Source organism: Alligator mississippiensis, chromosome 4 (genome assembly GCF_030867095.1).
Source record: "Alligator mississippiensis isolate rAllMis1 chromosome 4, rAllMis1, whole genome shotgun sequence".
Taxonomy (NCBI): domain Eukaryota; kingdom Metazoa; phylum Chordata; order Crocodylia; family Alligatoridae; genus Alligator; species Alligator mississippiensis.
The window spans coordinates 110,119,990-110,137,763 of NC_081827.1; the positions used below are offsets into that span (position 1 = coordinate 110,119,990).

General features: G+C 45.9%; 1 protein-coding gene across 1 annotated transcript in view; it reads left to right on the top strand.

Moving 5' to 3' along the window:
• Nucleotides 1–17,774, top strand: part of TMEM178B (transmembrane protein 178B) — a 332,549-nt gene that overhangs the window by 66,062 nt on the left and 248,713 nt on the right. The window lies entirely within an intron of this gene.

Consider the following 17,774-nt stretch of genomic DNA (forward strand, 5'->3'; position numbering starts at 1 on the left):
AGGACCAGCCCCAACTGCATCATCACAACCAAAGCTTTATCTAGCCTGGTCTTAAAAACCTCCAAGGATGAAGATTCCACCACTTCTCCGGGTAACCTGTTCCAGTGCTTTACTACCCTCTTAGTGAGAAAGTTCTTTGTAATATCTAACCTAAACTTCCCTTGCTGCAATATGAGACCATTGCTCCTTGTTCTGTCATCTGCCACCACTGAGAACAGTCTAGCTCCATCCTCTTTCGAACCCCTCTTCAGGTAGTTGAAGGCTGCTATTGAATCCCCTCTCAGTCTTCTCCAGTCTAAATAAGCCCAGTTACCTCAACCTTTCCTCCAAAGTCATGTGCCCCAGCCCCCTAATCATTTTGTTGCCTTCTGCTGGGCTCTCTCCACTCTCTCCAATTTGTCCACATCCTTTCTGTAGTGGAGCACCGAAAACTGGGCACAGTACTCCAGATGTGACCTCACCAGTGCCAAATAGAGGGGAATAATTGCTTCCCTCAATTTGCTGGCAGCTCAGTATGCCATTAGCCTTCTTCATAACAAGGGCACACTGTTGGTTCATTTTCAGCTTATTGTCCACTGTAACCCCCAGGTCCCTAATGTATTTGTAATGTATTTGTTTTTAATAAAACCAGCCCCAGGACTAATCCTTGGGGCACTCCACTTGATACTGGCTGCCAACTAGACATTGAGTCATTGATTACTACCCTTTGAGCCCAATGATCCAACCAGTTTTCTGTCCACCTTACAGTCCATTCATCCAACCCATACTTTTGTAGCTTGCTTGCAAAAAGTGTTGTGAGAGACGGTATCAAAAGCCTTGCTAAAGTCAAGGTATATCAGGTCCACAGGTCTCCCTACATCCACACAGCCGGCCATCTCACCATAGAAGGCAATCAGATTGGTTTCTGGTTTCTCATTTTCCATATGCTCCAACTTGGCATGTTCTCCTCAGACCTTGGTTGCTTCTGACACTGAGATAACCCCCAGATTGGGCCAGCTATGACCTGGCATGACAACTTTGGTCCAGTGCTGCCCAGGACCTACCCCTGGCTCAGTATATAGATAAGCCCTATAGACAAACTATAGATGTTGATGTTCTCTTCAAATAAACACCACCAGCAGATAACTCAGGACCTCTGTGATGCATGTATAGTACCAAACATGTCTGCATGATCTTTTTGTTCCTTTATCCTCTGCCAGTGTCTCCTTCCCTAATGTATTTATAATCACTATCAGTCAAGTTACATCTTAACATGAAGCCGGATCCTGTGAACACTACTAAGTCTGGGGCTTTGACAACAGAGCTGTTCACTCCAAAGTGTTACATCTGTTAATAAGCAGTTAAGGTCAGGCCTTTAGACTGTAAACTCTTCAGGGGTCTGATTTTCCACATTGTTACACAATCTGGTTAAACATAAGACTGTGCCTGTTGCTATCCACCTGTGTATATGCTGTGTACATCATGGCAATATCTGGTGCACACATGTAAAACACACATGCCTACACAGATTTCATGAAATAAATATGCTGTGTATACTTAGCTGCTTACCTGGAGCATTGCTAATAAGAAAATATACACTCAGTAACTATAACACTTGCTTTTTAATACCTAATATCACTGTTTGTTTTAAATTGTTTGGTAATGCACTACTTTGAGGTGCTTGCTTAGTATTTTAAGTAGCTAAAATTGGATGATCTGGGATGGCGCGTATGTGTATAGTCCTTTCCATTACATGGACTTATTCAGCAAAATGGCTGATGCACGAGCAAGGCATGTAAATCAGTGAGTGCTGCAAGAGGAACACTTAATTGAAGATTTATCGACTGCCTGCAGAACCTGACCTCAGACCAGCAGAATGAACCACACAGGCCTGGATGGGAGAGAGCCAGTAGTTTTTGCTGATGATTAAACCCAGGTGTATGAAAAGGCTTTATTTACCAGATTTGTTTGCTTTATGTGCAGAAACCAAACACTGCATAGCTTGAAGTGTCTTAAATCAGGGGTGACTGACCTGCAGCCCATGTGCCGCAACTGGCACAGGCAGTCTCCGTATATGGCACACAGCAGGTTGGGGAGGAGAGAGGCAGCACAGTGGCAGATGGAGAGGGAAGCAAAAAGCAGAGCAGCAGGTCAAGCAGGGAGCACAAAGCAAAGCAGCAGATTTTATAGGGAACATAGGCCAAGAAGCAAAAGGTAGAGCAGCAGACTGCACAAGGAAAGGGGATCAGAGTGGTACTCTAGGAGAGTGGGGCTAATTTGTAGCACAGATGCTGGAAAGATTGGTATCCACTGACTTAAAACCATTCTGATTAACAAATGTAAAGCATTAATTTCAGTACAGATGAATAGCACTGCAGACATTTGATTTTGATAAGTCTACAATTTAAGTTATGAAGGTTGCCAATTGTATGGGTCAGCCAGATGATAGTAGTATGATGGTATTGAGAGAACATATGGCAGAGTAACAGCATATTTTAAGTTTAATGCTTTGCATTCTTATACTGGATGGTATAATATCGATACAGTAAAAATTGGTAGGTTTCTACCTATTTGTGATAGTTATTGCATTGCACTGTTTGTAACTATATTAATTTGTCTATCAAAAAGTGGTGCATGATGAAATATGTGAGTGAGTGAGCCAAGGCAGAGGAGGAGCTAATTAGATAACATTTCTGGGACAGGATTGAATCCCAAGGAATGTCATGATGCCTCCTGGTGGCTTCATGACTCTGGCCCTGTTCCAGCTCTCTGGGTACCCTCCTTTTTTACTCTCTCGCCTACCACGCCTTGCTGGGATTATTTTATTGGAAGAAAGGGAGGCTGCCCCAGAGTAAGCCCTTGTCTATCAGTATCAGTCATTGGTTTCCTCCCAAACCCTGCTGATCTTTATCCTACCCTCAGGTGTTAGGTGGGGACCTCCTAGCCCATCCATGCTCCAGCACTCTAACTGTCTTAAGGGCTAATTTTGTGCCCCTCTAGCCATACCTATGCCTTGCAGATGTTACCATTTTGTCACATAGAAGTGAGCTTGCCCCAAAACAATATCAAGCCTCCTTAGGCCTTTATGCCCTTGTTGTGGGCCTCAGCCTTCCTGCCCCCTCGCCCTTCCCTTTGGTGGCCCCTTAGCCTAGGCCCACTGCAACTGGATCTGGCTTCTGGGCCCCTGGACCTGGATTTGCCTCTTGGGTTAGACTTTGGTCTCTCTCTAATGCTGAAACCCTGCTTTGTCTTGAACCTGCTCTGTGTCCTGAGCCCCAACCCCTGGCAGGGTTCAAAACACCAGCCTGTCCCTGGCACCGCCCTGTGGGTTAACAGCAGTGCACCCCTCAGGAGTCATCCTGTAGGTTAACTGCAGTGCACCACTTAAGCACCCCTACTGTGGCCTCCTTGAGCGCCCCTACAACCACACCCAGACCAGTGGTGTAAACTATAACACAAGATACAAGCACTCTGGCTGAAACAAAACTGTAAGCCCACTGGCGGTATATCAGACCCTCTTCATCCTAGGTCTGGACTCCCTGCAAGCTCTCAGCTCCTTGCTTGCAGTTCCCTGGGTAGCTTGGGTATCAATCAGTTGTTCCCCGGCAGCCATCTTGCTGCCTGTATGGCCTGACCGCCTGCCTGGTCCCAGGTACTGATCTGCCTTCTAAAGCCTTCTCCTCCCTGTGAGATGGCTCCCCATCTCTCACAGGGGTTTCCATTCAGGCCTTGATGACCAGTCTACTTTCCCCAGCATGGCTTAGCTCAGCTGCCAGCAGCTTTGTGCTGCTGAGCTGACAAGATGCGGGCCCTGTGACAGTTTCCTGCTCTGCAGCTGTCTCCTGGGAGAGTTACTCACCCAGGGGAAGCTGCTACCTGTGTGGCTACAGGTCAGCCTGTTTGTTGGCAGCTGGCTTACTAGCAGTGAGCCTGCTTTCTCGCTTTTAGCCCTCCCAGAGCCAGCTCAGCCTGCTGCAGTCTCTTGTTAAAGTAACAGGAGCCAGGGCTCCCTGTTACAACTTCACACATTTTGCAAAGCTGAAAACAATTATAAGCCGAATCAATCAGGAGGAAGAATTTTATACAAACAAGCAAACAAAAAGATTGCTGACAAACGTGAAAAAAACAAAATAAAATAGCACTTTATCTGAAGAGGAAGCACGTTAGTTCAACCCAGCTTCCCAGCCTCTGTATAGATCGTGTGCTTCAGCAGGGCTTTTTGATGCTTTTATCTAAAGCTGATTCAATCACCAAAGCACCAAAAAGCCTTTCTGAAGTGCGTGATCTATACAGACGGTGGACCAACTGGGTAAAACTAACATGATTCCTCTCCTGGGCATGTGCTATGCTTGGTGCAGGGGCACGCCAAACTTAAAGTAAAAACACTGGTTGTTTTTTTTCCCCACGTCTGTAAGCAGCCAAGTGTCTGAACTGTTGAACAACATTTTATACGACAGCCCAGAAGCCAACAGTTACAACTGAGAAAGAAGCCCGCAATAGCTAAAAATTTAATTTGGCTAAGAAGGGAAGTGAAAATAGGAATTGTTAGGTTATATTGTCTGTGTATTTAGAGCTGGTGTGATTCCTACTTGAATACTGTGTCCAGTTTTGGTGGACACAGTTGCTGAGAAGTTGAACGAGAGTTCAGAGAGGAGCCATGAGAACGACTGAAGGATTAGAAAATGTGACTTGAATGAATCAAGAAACTCAGTCTTTTTATTGTAACAAAGGTAAAGTTGAGGGGTTATTTGTTGATAGCCTATTAGTATCTACATGGGGAACAGGATATTCATAAAAGAGGGTTCTTCCATCTTACACATTTCTAACAAAAAACAATGCCTGGAGGTTCAAGGTAGAGAAATTCAACTGAGAAATAAGGTGCAAATATTATCAGTGAGCATAATTAACCATGAGAGCAACTTACTCAGGCTTGCTTGTTGCAGATTTTCAAACACAGATAATTTTTAAATCAAGACAGGATGTCCAAATGGGAAGTATTTCAGGGAGGTCCTGTGGCATGTATGACTATGAATATGAAGGAGCAGCCTTAGCCTTAGACAAAATTAGTGGGCAACTGCTAGATGTTCAGATCATGCATATTGCCAGTCCATGGTTTTGCTGTAATATTGTGTGTGCATGTACACCCCCCCCCATAAATAAATTCATGCAGATGAACCAACTTTGACCACATTTTAGGTATTTGAGTTGACTGAATGGCGTAGCAGAATAATAATTTAGGTCACCTAGAAACAGTGGACCATCTTTTGTTGTCACATATAAATCGAAAATGTTTCCACTGTAAGCTCTAAGAGCAAAGCGTGGTTTAGGAAGTGTGAATTATATTGCTGTGTTGTCAGAGGTGCAGAGAAAACAGGAGTGGTGGAGTGGTGGCAGATTATAGCAGAAGAACAAGAGCGATATTGTAAGGCAAGGGTGCCCTGAGGGGAAAAAGAATTGGAGGAATCGGATTACTGTATTCTCTCTCTTTATTCATCAGTTGAATAAATATCTATATCTCTATATATATCTAGATATATGTAGATATATCAATATCTATATTGTATTGTCAGTATTGCTATATTGTCAGAGATGCAGAGAAAACAAGCGGTGGGAGAGGATAGAAGAAGAAAAAGAGATTGATATAGAGTAATGAAAGGGTGACCTGGTGGGAAAAAGGAGGAATAGGATTGCTGTATTCTATCTATCTATCTATCTATCTATCTATCTATCTATCTATCTATCTATCTATCTATCTATCTATCTATCTATCTATCTATCTATCTACTGAATACAGCAATCCCATTCCTCCTTTCTCCCACCAGGTCACCCTTGCGTTACTCTATGTCACTCTTTTTCTTCTTCTATCTTCTCCCACCACTTGTTTTCTCTGCACCTCTGACAATACAGCAATACTGACAACATAGTATACACTCATGTTCTCTCCCTCTCTCTCTCTATATATATACATATTCAATAATATATATAATATATTGAATACCGTAGTCCTTTGACTGGCTCAGACTTCAAAGTTTTTCATATTTATATGAATATATATTATAATTATAATAATATTAAGTACAAACCTGGTTTTCCATTAAAAAGAGGAAGGGAAAGTATTAGACAGAAAAGGAAGAAAACAGGAAGAGAGTGAGAGACTGAAAAAAAGGAATGAGCAAATAAAGAATATGGAAAGAGAAAAGAACAAGATGCATGCTTGTTAAGATTAGTAAATTGTCTTTGCTGTTATTAATGTATTTTTTCCTATATTTCAAGGTATTTCCATGGAAGTTATCTTGTTGCATGGTAGAAGTGAAGAGCATCATGATGTTACTGTTGTTACTGAGGGATTTGATGCTGATCTGCAGCTAAGCACCTCTTCTGCCCTCTGCCATTAAATGATTAGGAATTAAATGCTGAGTAACTCTAATAACCAGGGGCTAATGGCTGCTCTGCCTGTTTGGAATGGAAATCTAATTTTTTCCTTTTGTAGGTCATAAAATTTCACCCTCTTCCCAGTGAGGGAAAATTCACTCTCTTTTCCCCCCCGCCCCTTCCCGTTCCAGTCAAATTCCACAGGCCATACTTGGCTCAGGGGATATGTCACTTAATATAGAACTGCACTATACCTTATGCGCATAAGAGTTTTTTTCTTTCTTTTTTTTTTTAAATAGAGACATAACATAGTTGTTGAATTTCTAAATAGATATTGTACCCATGGTATGCCAGAGTACTGAAAAAATAGAAACCAATGCAGTATTTCAGTTGAAGTATACCTTCCTTTACACCTTTACCTAGCTCTCTTAGCTAGCCTGAAGGCTTCACTGGGTCAGATTTCAAAGGCGCAGCACTCCTGAACACAGCCTGGCATTCCAAAGTACTCATCATCCAGGACCTCCCATTGTGACTCTGCTGACCACTTTTACAGAACTAGGATGGGCACTGAGCATCTGAACATGTGGCCTTATAACAGCCCCAACAAAGCACATTCTGAAGTGTGAGGATAAGGGCTGATGTAGTATGAAGAGAATGGGGTGATGGTTCTGCTTTGCAAGTTATGAAAGATAGAAAGGGAGCCTTTATTTCATGTGCTGAAAATTCCTTGCTTTAGTACTTCTTTTTCTCCAGGAGAATGTGATTCTCAGGTGGATGATCACTCAGTCACCTTACGCCCTTATTTCTGCCTGACTGTTCTGATATTATGGGTCATGCTGTTTAATTTTCATGCTTCAGCTTGAGGGGAACAAGGCATAAAAACAGTTAAAGAAATTGAAGGCGTGTAAATGTGAAAAACAAAACAAAATGGTGCTTTACTTTAAACTTGGCGTATTCCTGCGCTGAGCCCTGCGCAAGCCCAGAAGAGGCAGTCCATTACTTTAGCTGTAAAGATCAGGTGCTTTAGTGGGGCTTTTTTGGTGCTTTTAGCTAATAGCTGATTGAATCAGCTATTAGCTAAAAGCACCAAAAAGCTCCGCTGTAGTGCTCGATCTTTACAGATACTGCTTCTGGGTTGAAGTAATGTGCTGCTGCTTCTGGTAAAGTGTGTTTTCTGGTTTTTTTCTTAATATCTGCAAGCAGCTATTTTATGTTTAAAGAAATCCGGGACATCCCCCCACCCCCAAGTCAGTGGCACTCCTGGAGGCAGGGTCAGGTGGCTGGGGTGTGGGGTACAGTCTGGTGGCATGGTGCACTAGGTAGGCGGGTGGGCAGGCATCACTGGAGCAGGTACCACCCTGCTCACATGTGCCTGACGTAGCTTCTCCTGAGCAGTGACTGGACGTGGGGGCTGGGCTGGGCACTGCTCCAGTCTGCCTGCCTTGCTTCCGTGCAGCTGCAGCCTGCCTAGCGCACCATGCTGCTCAGCCTCCCTGCCAGGCTGTGCCTGATGCCCCTGCAATTCTGGGACTTTTGATTCAATTTTCACCAACCAGCTAGGATGGCCTATGAAATCCAAGACTGTCCCAGCCAAACTAAGACATACGGTCATCCTATCCATCAGTAACACTCCTATAAGTTCTGTGAGAACATGCTTCTGTCTTTAACCTGCTGACTCTAGGGCAGGCTTGTCCAACATACAGCCCGTGGGCCGCCATGCAGCCCACCAAGACATTTTCTGTGGCCCGCGGTGCTGCGACAGGAAACAAAATAAACACTGTTTACTTTCGTTCCCGCCCCTTGTCCTTCCTCCAGCCTCTCAGCAGCTTCCTAATGGCTGCCGAAGGGCTGGGGAAGGGACAAGGTTCCCACACGCACCGTGTCAGCTTGACATTGCCGACGTGGTGCGTGTGGGAAGAGGAGTAGCCATGTGCCACTTGGGACAGGATGAGCCCGGCTGGAGCAGCAGGGGCTCAGCTGCACTTTCCCCCTGCCTGCACTGGTCAGTCCCGAGCGGCACATGGCTCTGCCACCACCTCTGCTGCCTGGTGCTGACCCTGGTGGGTCTGTCCCATCCGGAGCAGCATGCAGCTGAAGCCGGATTCCCACGTGCTGCTGGGGACTGGAGGAGGCCAGCTAGGTCGGCACCAACAGCAGAAGCGGTGGTGGAGCCGTGTGCCGCTCAGGACTGACCGGTGCAGGCAGGGGGAAAATGCAGCTCAGCCCCTGATGCTCCAGCCGGGCTTGTCCCATCCCGAGCAGCACACGGCTCCACTGTCACTTTTACTGCCTGGTGTAGACCCAGCCGGGCTCCTCCTGTCCCCAGCAGCACATGGGAAGCCGGCTTCAGCTGCATGCCGCTTTTCCTGGCTGGTGCTGACCCGGCTGGGTCTGTCCCATCCGGAGCAGCATGTAGCTGAAGCTGGCTTCCCATGTACTGCTGGGGATGGGAGGAGACCGGCTGGGTCTGCACCAGCCAGCAGAAGCGGCAGCGGAGCCATGTGTCGCTCGGGACGGGACGAGCCTGGCCAGAGCAGCAGGGCCTCAGCTGCATTTTCCTCCTGCCTGCACCTGTCAGTCCCAAGTGGCACACGGCTCCGCCTCCGCTTCTGCTGGCTGGTGCTGACCCGGCTGGGCTCATCCCGTCCCCAATAGCACGTGGGAAGCCAGCTTCAGCTGCGTGCTACTCCGGATGGGACAGACCCGCCTGGGTCAGCACCAGCCAGCAGAAGTGGCAGCGGAGCCGTGTGCCACTTGGGACTGACCAGCGCAGGTAGGGTGAAAGTGTGGCTGAGCCCCTGCTGCTCTGGCTGGGCTCATCCTGAGGTTCATTTCATGTTTGTAAAATATTTGGAGAGCCCCACATAGATGCACTGCACAGAAATGCAAAATATATTTTGACTTATTTGGTTGGCACCTTGGGCTGAGATTTTCAAAGCTGAGTCAAAGGTCCAACTTCCATTAAAATCAATGCGATTTAGAGGGCTCGAAATCTTTTATGATAACTTTGTAACATGCCTAACTACCCCTTTTTGCAAATCTCAGCCATAGTTTGGAAGCTCAGCCAAAGAACATAAGAGGTTCTGAACATAAGAGCATAAAAAGTGCCATGCTTGGTCAGCCCCATGGTCCATCTAGCTCAGTATCCTGTCCCGAACAGTGGCAGAGGTGGATGCTATAGAGGGAGAGTTTTGAACTGGTTATTTAGACCCATTTCACTGTCACATCCTGCAACTTGATTGGTGTCAAAGGTCACATGATATCACTTCCTGATGTGATACCACTTCCTGTGAGGTCTTTGAATATGGCTCGCCGGCCCACTGTGTGATAAAAAGTTCGTGATCTGACTCCACATTCAAAAAGGTTGGACACCCCTGCTCTAGGGGAACTCCTTCCCCAGCATTTTCCTTTCTCTAACCCAAGGGTTGGCAACCTTTTTGGAGCAGTGGGTTGAAATAATGTAGCTAGGTTTAAGGTGGGCTGGAGCTTTCAACCTAGCCACCACTGCCACTGCTTTTCTCTGCCACCAAATTACTGCTGATGTACCTGTGATCCAGGTGCTGCCCACTGCAGAATTCCTCTATTGCCAAAATGCTGCTACTATCTGGGCTTTGTGGGCTGGATGAAATTGCTTGATGGGATGGATCTCGCCTATGGACTGTAGATTGCCAGTGTCCCTTTTAACTGGCTCAGTGAGAGCAATGCTGGGATCTGAGCCCTCCTCAACCGGAGGAGAAGGGCTCGTTCTGCTTGGTAAGATGACACCGCATCTTAGCAGAAGGAGGAGATGTATCAGTTCAAAGCCAAAGTTCAGAGGAGGATCCAGGAAATCAAAAGTTGGTAGCAATAAGATAGCCAAGGAGATCCAGCTCTGTTTTGACAAACATGCCATGCATAGTTTTTTCCAGGCAGCAAAAGCCATCTATTGTCCAATTTCTTCCAGTCCTACTTTCCTGCAATCGCATGATAGCTCAGTGCTCCTCAAAGGTAATGAATCTATCCAAGCTAGATGGAAAGAGTACTTTGAAGCACTCCTGAACTGTGAGTCGATTGTGGCAGATACCACCAGTGAGTCTATCCCCCAGCACCCTGAAAGGGGATCCCTTGCCAAACCTCCTATCCTAGAATTCTGGTATGCTGTCAAGAAAACCAAGAACAAGGCTACTGGACTGGACGGCATACTTACTGAAATCTACAGGGCTGGTGGCAAGGAACTGGTACTGAGACCCTACAAACTTATTTTTTGAATTTGGAAAAATTAAGGGATCCCTGGAGACCTGAGGAATGCCAATATCATGACTGTGTTCAAGAAAGGAGATAAGCCTGTATGTGGGAACTATTGAGGTATCACCCTCCTTTCCACAGCAGGGAACATCCTTGCCCGCCTCCTTCCTCCTGAACTGTCTTCTTCCTCTTGCTGAGGAAGTCCTGCCAGAATCTCAGAATGGTTTCAGACCTTCCTGTGACATGATATTTTTCTTAGACCTGGTGGGCAATAAAGGTCAGAAACATAAGCATAACCTGTGTATGGCCTTCACTGACCTTACTTAGGCCTTTGATTCCTCAGTCATCAATTGTGGAAGCTTGTGGAATATGCTGGCCAGATCTGGATGTCCTGAAAAGTACATCAAGGTCTTGAGGCTTGCCCACAATCAGATGACTGCACTGTTCTATATGGCAGATTGGAGACACATCCATTTGTCATCTGAATTGGGGTCAAGCAAGGATGCACCACCACCCCATCTCTGTTCTCCATTTTTTGACAGTCATCCTGATTTTTATTAAGGACAACCTGCCTTCTGGAATTGACACTGAAGAACAAACAGATGGAGGGCTCTTCATTATGGAACATCTCCGCTTGCAGACCAAAGTACTCAAAACGCTGATGACTACACAATCTTTGTGCACACTGAGAAAAATGTCAAGACCATGCTGAATCTTTTTGGAGAAGTCTACTAAACTTTGGGCATCTCTTTCAATATTGAGAAAATTGAAGTGCTCTTTCAGTCTGCCCTGGGCCATTAATGCAATCCTTCCCTCACCAAATTTCTGTTGAGGGAAAGACCCTGGAAGTAGTTGAGCACTTTCCCCCTACCTTGGCAACCACTTCTTAGAAAGTGAACATTGATGAGGAGATCTAGCACATGATCCAGTGAGCAAGTTTCTCCTTTGGGGAATTTTTTCAGCGTGGCTTAACTCATCATGGTCTGGAAAGACACTAAGATCCGGGTCTACAATACAGTCTTCATCCCCTCAGTTGGGAGGAGCTGGCTGCCAACAGATTGCAATGGTGCTGCAACCTCAACCAAGTGGCAGTCCATTTCAAGGTAAAGCATCTTGCCCTTAAAGCAGAGAAGGAGTGGAGGAAGGAAAAGGAGAGAAATCCTACTCTGAAGCCTACTCTCCCCTATGGAAAGATCTGGAACTTCTGCAGATGGCTCTGTGGCTCAAGAATTGGATCCGTAAATCACCCATCAATGAGCCATGGTATTGATCATCCTCAAATCAAGGGATTTCCAACAACACTTTTCACAGCCATAGGAATGTAACACTGACAAGTGTTAATACCCTAATTTTCCTAGAGGTTGACCCTTAGTCATTACTTATCTTACCCATAGAACCCATCTCTTGCAAGGAAAAATCTGGTCTCAGCCTCCACTCTTATTACCTCTACAGTTGTATAGACTACAAAGGACAGATAACTGTCTTGGACAGTTCCCCCCCTTTCCCACCTCTTGTGTGGTAACCTTTGTACTGGGCCATGGGAGCCCCTTTGAAGAACAGGATCTAGTGTCTTTCAAAATGTACTGTATGCACATTGATTTGAAACACTAAACAAAGCACAGCAGGGCTTAGTTCTTTATTTTACTGAGGTTTGTATAGCATAACTATCCCTATTCTGTCTGAACACTGATTGCAGAGACAGCTGTGTCCGGCTGTTGTCAGCTTGAAATAGTGACACAGTCCCGACTGGCTCAGGAGTCATGTGAGTAGGCAGTAAGAAATAGAGCCACAACAATACATCTACTCCTAAGTAAATGGTGGCAAACATGCTCTAGTGCAAAAAAAAAAAAATGCAACGGTGTGTCACTGCATATTTTGCTTTAGGCTAGTTGCACGTTACTTTATTCATGGTCTCAAAAAAGATCTCCCTAGTGCATGCACTAAAAAAGCCACTCATGGTTCAGGAATCACAGTCTGAAAATCACTGTCTTTAAAATAAGAGTAAATGGAGGCTGTATGAGAGACAGCAGTGCTCACAGACAGGAGCAGGTGTTTTCCAAAAGTCACAGCAGCTAATGGGAACATGGTCCTCCTCTTGCTAATGGTGGGGGAGGTCGGGGTAACTACGTTAACCTGGTGTAAAAATAGCATAAATGAGTAGAGGATCAGGACCTGGATGTGTGTTGGGGAGGTCAAGCTGATGGGTCTTCCTCTCCCACTTGCACAATGGACATCCATTACTTGTGGCTCTGAGAGCTGTAGCTAATGAATATTTTAACAAAATAGGCAAGCTTCAGGACACTGACTACCTGGTGAGAAAGCAACCATTTGTGATTATCTTTTTAAAGCAGTAATAAAAAAATTCCAAACAAAAAAATGCCAAAACAAGACAAACAAGTGTTCAGCTAGGAGCTGCCTTTTGACAGTCTGCCCCCTTCCCAGGCAGGGAAAAGGGCAGGCTGCCAATTAATGGTGTCCTGTAATGGCAGGGGTGACCCAGGGAACAGCCATCTAGTGTCCCTTTGCTGGAGAGCTCACTTGTGTAACTCTCTAGCCAGGGGGCTGAACAAATGCATACTTTTGTTCCCAGGCTATTTTTATACCAGCAAGAATTTCTGAGAAGAGTTGGAGATGGAGTTGGAAACATGGAATACCATTACACGCTTTACACAGGGGGACCTGAAGCACAAGCAGTCTAAGGCTAGAAATAATGTCACCAGATAAAGCAGATCGGCTGTGCCAGTAGGTATTCCAGCACAACTGATTTGCTTCGCTGAACATAACACACATCCCCTGTTGTCCCATCTGTTGATGCTGTGGAACTAGAGGTGATATGTTCTCCCTGGCCTTGAGAGGCCCAGTCATAGAATCATAGAAAATTAGCATTGGAAGGGACCTCAGGAACTCATCTAGTCCAACCTCCTGCTCAAAGCAGGACTGTCTCCACCTGTATCATCCCAGTCAAGGCTTTGTCTAGCTGGGTCTTAAAAACCTCCAATTCCCAAGTCCTTCACACCTTCGGAATTCCTACCCAGGATCGGGCCCCTCAAGCCTTGGGAGTGTTTGCCTGTCTTTCCCCACTTACCAAGATGCACCCTGGAGATCCTGGGGATGCATCTTGGAGCATCCGCCCAGATTGGGTCCCTGGAACATCTGCGCAGGGAGGCTGAAGAGCATAGGCAGCTCTGGACTGCCTGTGCTCTCGTGCCATAAAGTAAACAGATGTCTGTTGCTAAATAGTGGCATAAATTGATACCACCTTTATTGCAACCACTGCTTGTGGTGTGACAAGGGGCATGGGTGTCTGTTTGTTTGGCCTTATAGGCCAAATTTGTTATGGCGGCACAAAGTTGATATCTGTTTCTACCCATAGGCTTCTGGCAGATGTTATACTTCAGATCAATTAATTGTATCTTTAGTAGTAACCCAGACACATGTTCAAGAAATTAATGATGTGATAAAACAGGGATTCAGACACAATGTTATTACACAAAATATGTGCAATAACTTTGTGCCTGGTTCCCCTCGTATCTGAAATTGAACATGTAGCTGTTTCCAGCCTTGGGTGTATACTGAAGCCTTTTCACTCTGGTGTGCACTGGTCAGCTGATCCCTGGCTTGCTATTTGGTGGTGCAGGGGATAACTGAAATCATGATTCTGGGCTCCCCCTGCACCAGCAATAGGGCATGATTGGGATCTGATTGGGGCATGTGTAAATGAAAGGGGGGGCCCTTAATTGAAGCGGTGGGTTTTTAAAAACCCACTGCTTCAATTTAGGGCGAAGTAAACCCCCATGTCATGTACACCCATGTCTCACCTGCCTCTCTGACAGGAGGGAGGGGAGAGTGAGCTGCCAGTGGGCAGAGCAGTCCCTGGGCTGTTGGGGTGGAGGCTGGTGCTTCCTTCCATGGCAGCGGCAGCCCCCACCTGCCCAAGGCAGCACCCACCTGCAGGGACCTGGCTCGGGCGGTCCCAGGGGGCGCCGCAGCCACGGAGGGAAGGACCAGGTCCCTGCACAGCTCATGAAAGCAGGGTCCAGGGGGAAAAAAAAAGATCAGGCTTGCCACTTTTTTTTTTCTTTGGTGGAGCCTGCCTTTCTGAGTTCTAATCTGTTGTCATTAGACAATCCTTTCTCCCTAATTAATAAAAGTACTGCAGTGCTTAGCAAGAAGTAATATGAATAATACCACAGGTTTACCATTAGCAAAGGAAAAGGAATAGAAAATACATCATTTGTTCAATAGGCCTGAGTTAATGTTGAGCAAAATCTTTTCAGTGAAAAGTAAATTTGTTAAAAAATGGAGTTTGCACAAACCAAGACTATTTGCAAATCTGGATTGAATCTGGTGAATAATTTTCACTGAGAAAATGGTTAAAATGTTTTAAAAAAACTACTGAAAGATTTTGGTTTGTTATTTGCAACATGAAATGTTTCATTTCAGCATTTTGTAAATGAAACATTGATTTCTTGCTCAGAAACAACACTTTTTAAAGTAAAAAATTACCTTACTGTAGTAGTAGTAGTAATAATAATAATGATAAAGGGTTTTATTATCCTCCTAAAACCAAAACATTTAATTTGGGGTTGAATGAAATATTTTGGGAAGGCTCAATTTTCTGAAAAATGTCTATTTAACCAACCCCACTTCTGATTGTTCAGTTTGGGAATCATTATTTGTCCACCTCTAATTGCCAGATCATACTTATTACGGAGTATCCTGATTTTTCATAGTTTGATCTTGCAACCTGAAAGCTACATCAGTGCTCTTATTTTTCCATTAATTTGTCTAGCTTATTTTTTAAGGAAACAAAGGGGGAAAGGGAGGAATAAAATAAATTTAAAATCTGGATGTTGTTCACTTTTCAAAATGTACAAGCTCTGCTATAAGAGCCAAAAAGTACCTAACTCCACTTCCTTTCATCTAGTGCAGCTTATGCCCCTGACTTGAGCAATTGGCCATGTAAACTCCTTGATCTATATCTATTCAGCTCGAAAACCCTATAAATAAACTTCATTGGCTTTCATTCTCTGCAGCTGTGCATTGTGTCATAGTGAACAATGCCTTCAAACAACAGATTGACGATTACTCTTGCCTTTCAATTTTAGCTTTATTTTTCTGTTCTACTATTATTTAAAAAATGTAGGGAAAAATAAATTCAAACAGAAAATCTTCATTCAAAAAGTTAAAGTGCTGTTGTAGTCAGAAAAGTGACTTTGAAAAAAATGACATCACTGGGTTCCTTATTTATTCTCTTCAGTGGCTTCCAGATCAAATTTACTCCATTTTCAAGGTGATTTTTCAACCAGCCAGCTCTTTAAACTCAACTTGGGAGCTGAAAGTCAAGCTGTGTCCTTTCTGGCTCATGCACAACCACCCGTACTAAAGATTCTGCAAACAGAATTTAGCTGACAAGTTAGTGGTTGATACACACACACACAAAAGAACCAAGCCCAGTCATCCATAGCTGGATTAGCTCTGCAGTGCTAACTAGCAAAAATGTACTTATGTCTGTAAAGCAAGCAGACCCAGAATGTCCTGAAGACATTCAAGAAGCAAATCTCTAAGTGGGGTAGCCCTATGTCATCTAATCCTCTGTCTTAGCACAAGTCCTCTTGATCTTCCTCAGAAAATTCTAAGCCTGGTTCATTCATGAGCTGCAACAGATTCCACCACTATTGGCTCTAATAAAAATTCCCCCCAAAACTAGGGGTGAACTGATAGAGATTTTTTGGGCCAATACTGATGGCCGATTTTTAACTAGCCATATCGGCCAATACCGATCCGATTTCCATGCGGCCCCAGAGCATGGAGAGTAGCATCCAGCTGGCAAGTCTGTTGTGGGGGAAGGGGTAGGGGGAGGAAAGGGGTGTGGGGGTGGGGCAAATCGAGGTCCCTGCTGTGAGGGGAGGAGTGGGGCTGGGGCTGAGGCAGGGGCAGGGGCAGGTGCTGCCCTGGCAGGGTGGGGCAGGGCATAGGACAGAGTCTCAGCTCGTCCAGAGGGCATGAGGAGAGGGGGGTGGCTCCCACCACTGTGTGCACCCTGAGAGGACATAGGGGCTGTGTGGCCCTGGATCTGTGTGTGGGGCAGGGCGGGCTCCCACTGCAGGCTGGGGCTATGCTGGGCTCTTCCTGGTGGGGGGCTGGGCTCGGGCTCTGCTCAGGGAGGTAGCGCTGAGAGCAGGGGCTATGGCGAATTTTGGGGTGGCTGCAGGCCCCCCAACCCGCACTCCCAGTGCCACTGCTGCCCTCCCTGAGTGCAGCCCAGCCAAGCCCCCCACCAGGAAGACCTCAGCTTAGCCCCAGCCCATACCAGCAGCCCACCCTGCCCTGTGCAGAGATCTGAGGGCACATGCCCCCCATGCCCTCCCAGGGTGCGCACAGCGGTGGGAGCCGCTTCCCCCTCCCCACGCTCCCTGGATGAGCCCTGGCTCCATCCTGTGCCCTGCCCTGGCTGGGCAGCACCTGCTCCTGCCCCAGCCCCACTCCCTCTCTCACCCCGGGGCCTCGATCTGCACCCCTCCCAATGTCCGTTCCCTCACCCCTTCCCCCACAACAGACTTACCAGGTGGACCCCACTGTGCTCCTGGCTGCCTGCGTGCTGTGCTGCGGCTGCATGCATGCACGCGACATTTACTAGCTATCTTATCAGCTACATCAGACAAAAAAAGCTGATTGCCAATACTCTCAATTTTCTTCATGTAGGTGCTGATCTGATATGGGACCCGTGTATCCATGCACTTCTACACAAAACAGAAAAAAAAAAACCCAGAAGGGATTTGAGGGAATAGAAAACAGTTTTCTGGGGGGAGCTTGCAGAAGACTAGCACTGTCCCCAAATAACTGGTACGGGCCAGGGAATAGGGCTTGGCTGTATTGTTGAGCAATTCTCTGATTTGTCAGTCTCAGAATGTGGATGCATGACACAATTACTACCCAGTAATTTACTCTGTATTTTCTTCTATGCTAAATTCCTTCTGTGGTAAGGACTGGACACATGACAAGCTCTCCACACTAGCTGCCTACAAGTATGCTCCCTAGCTACTAGCTGGAAAAGGCTGTTTGCAATTTGACTAAAAAAACCAACACACAAGTGGTCACGGATGTATCTTGTGTCTGTGTATAGTTACTCCCTTGTTTCTAAGGGATATCTTTATCCCAGAGTAGAGTGTTTTACACCAGCATAAGACTTTCAGTAA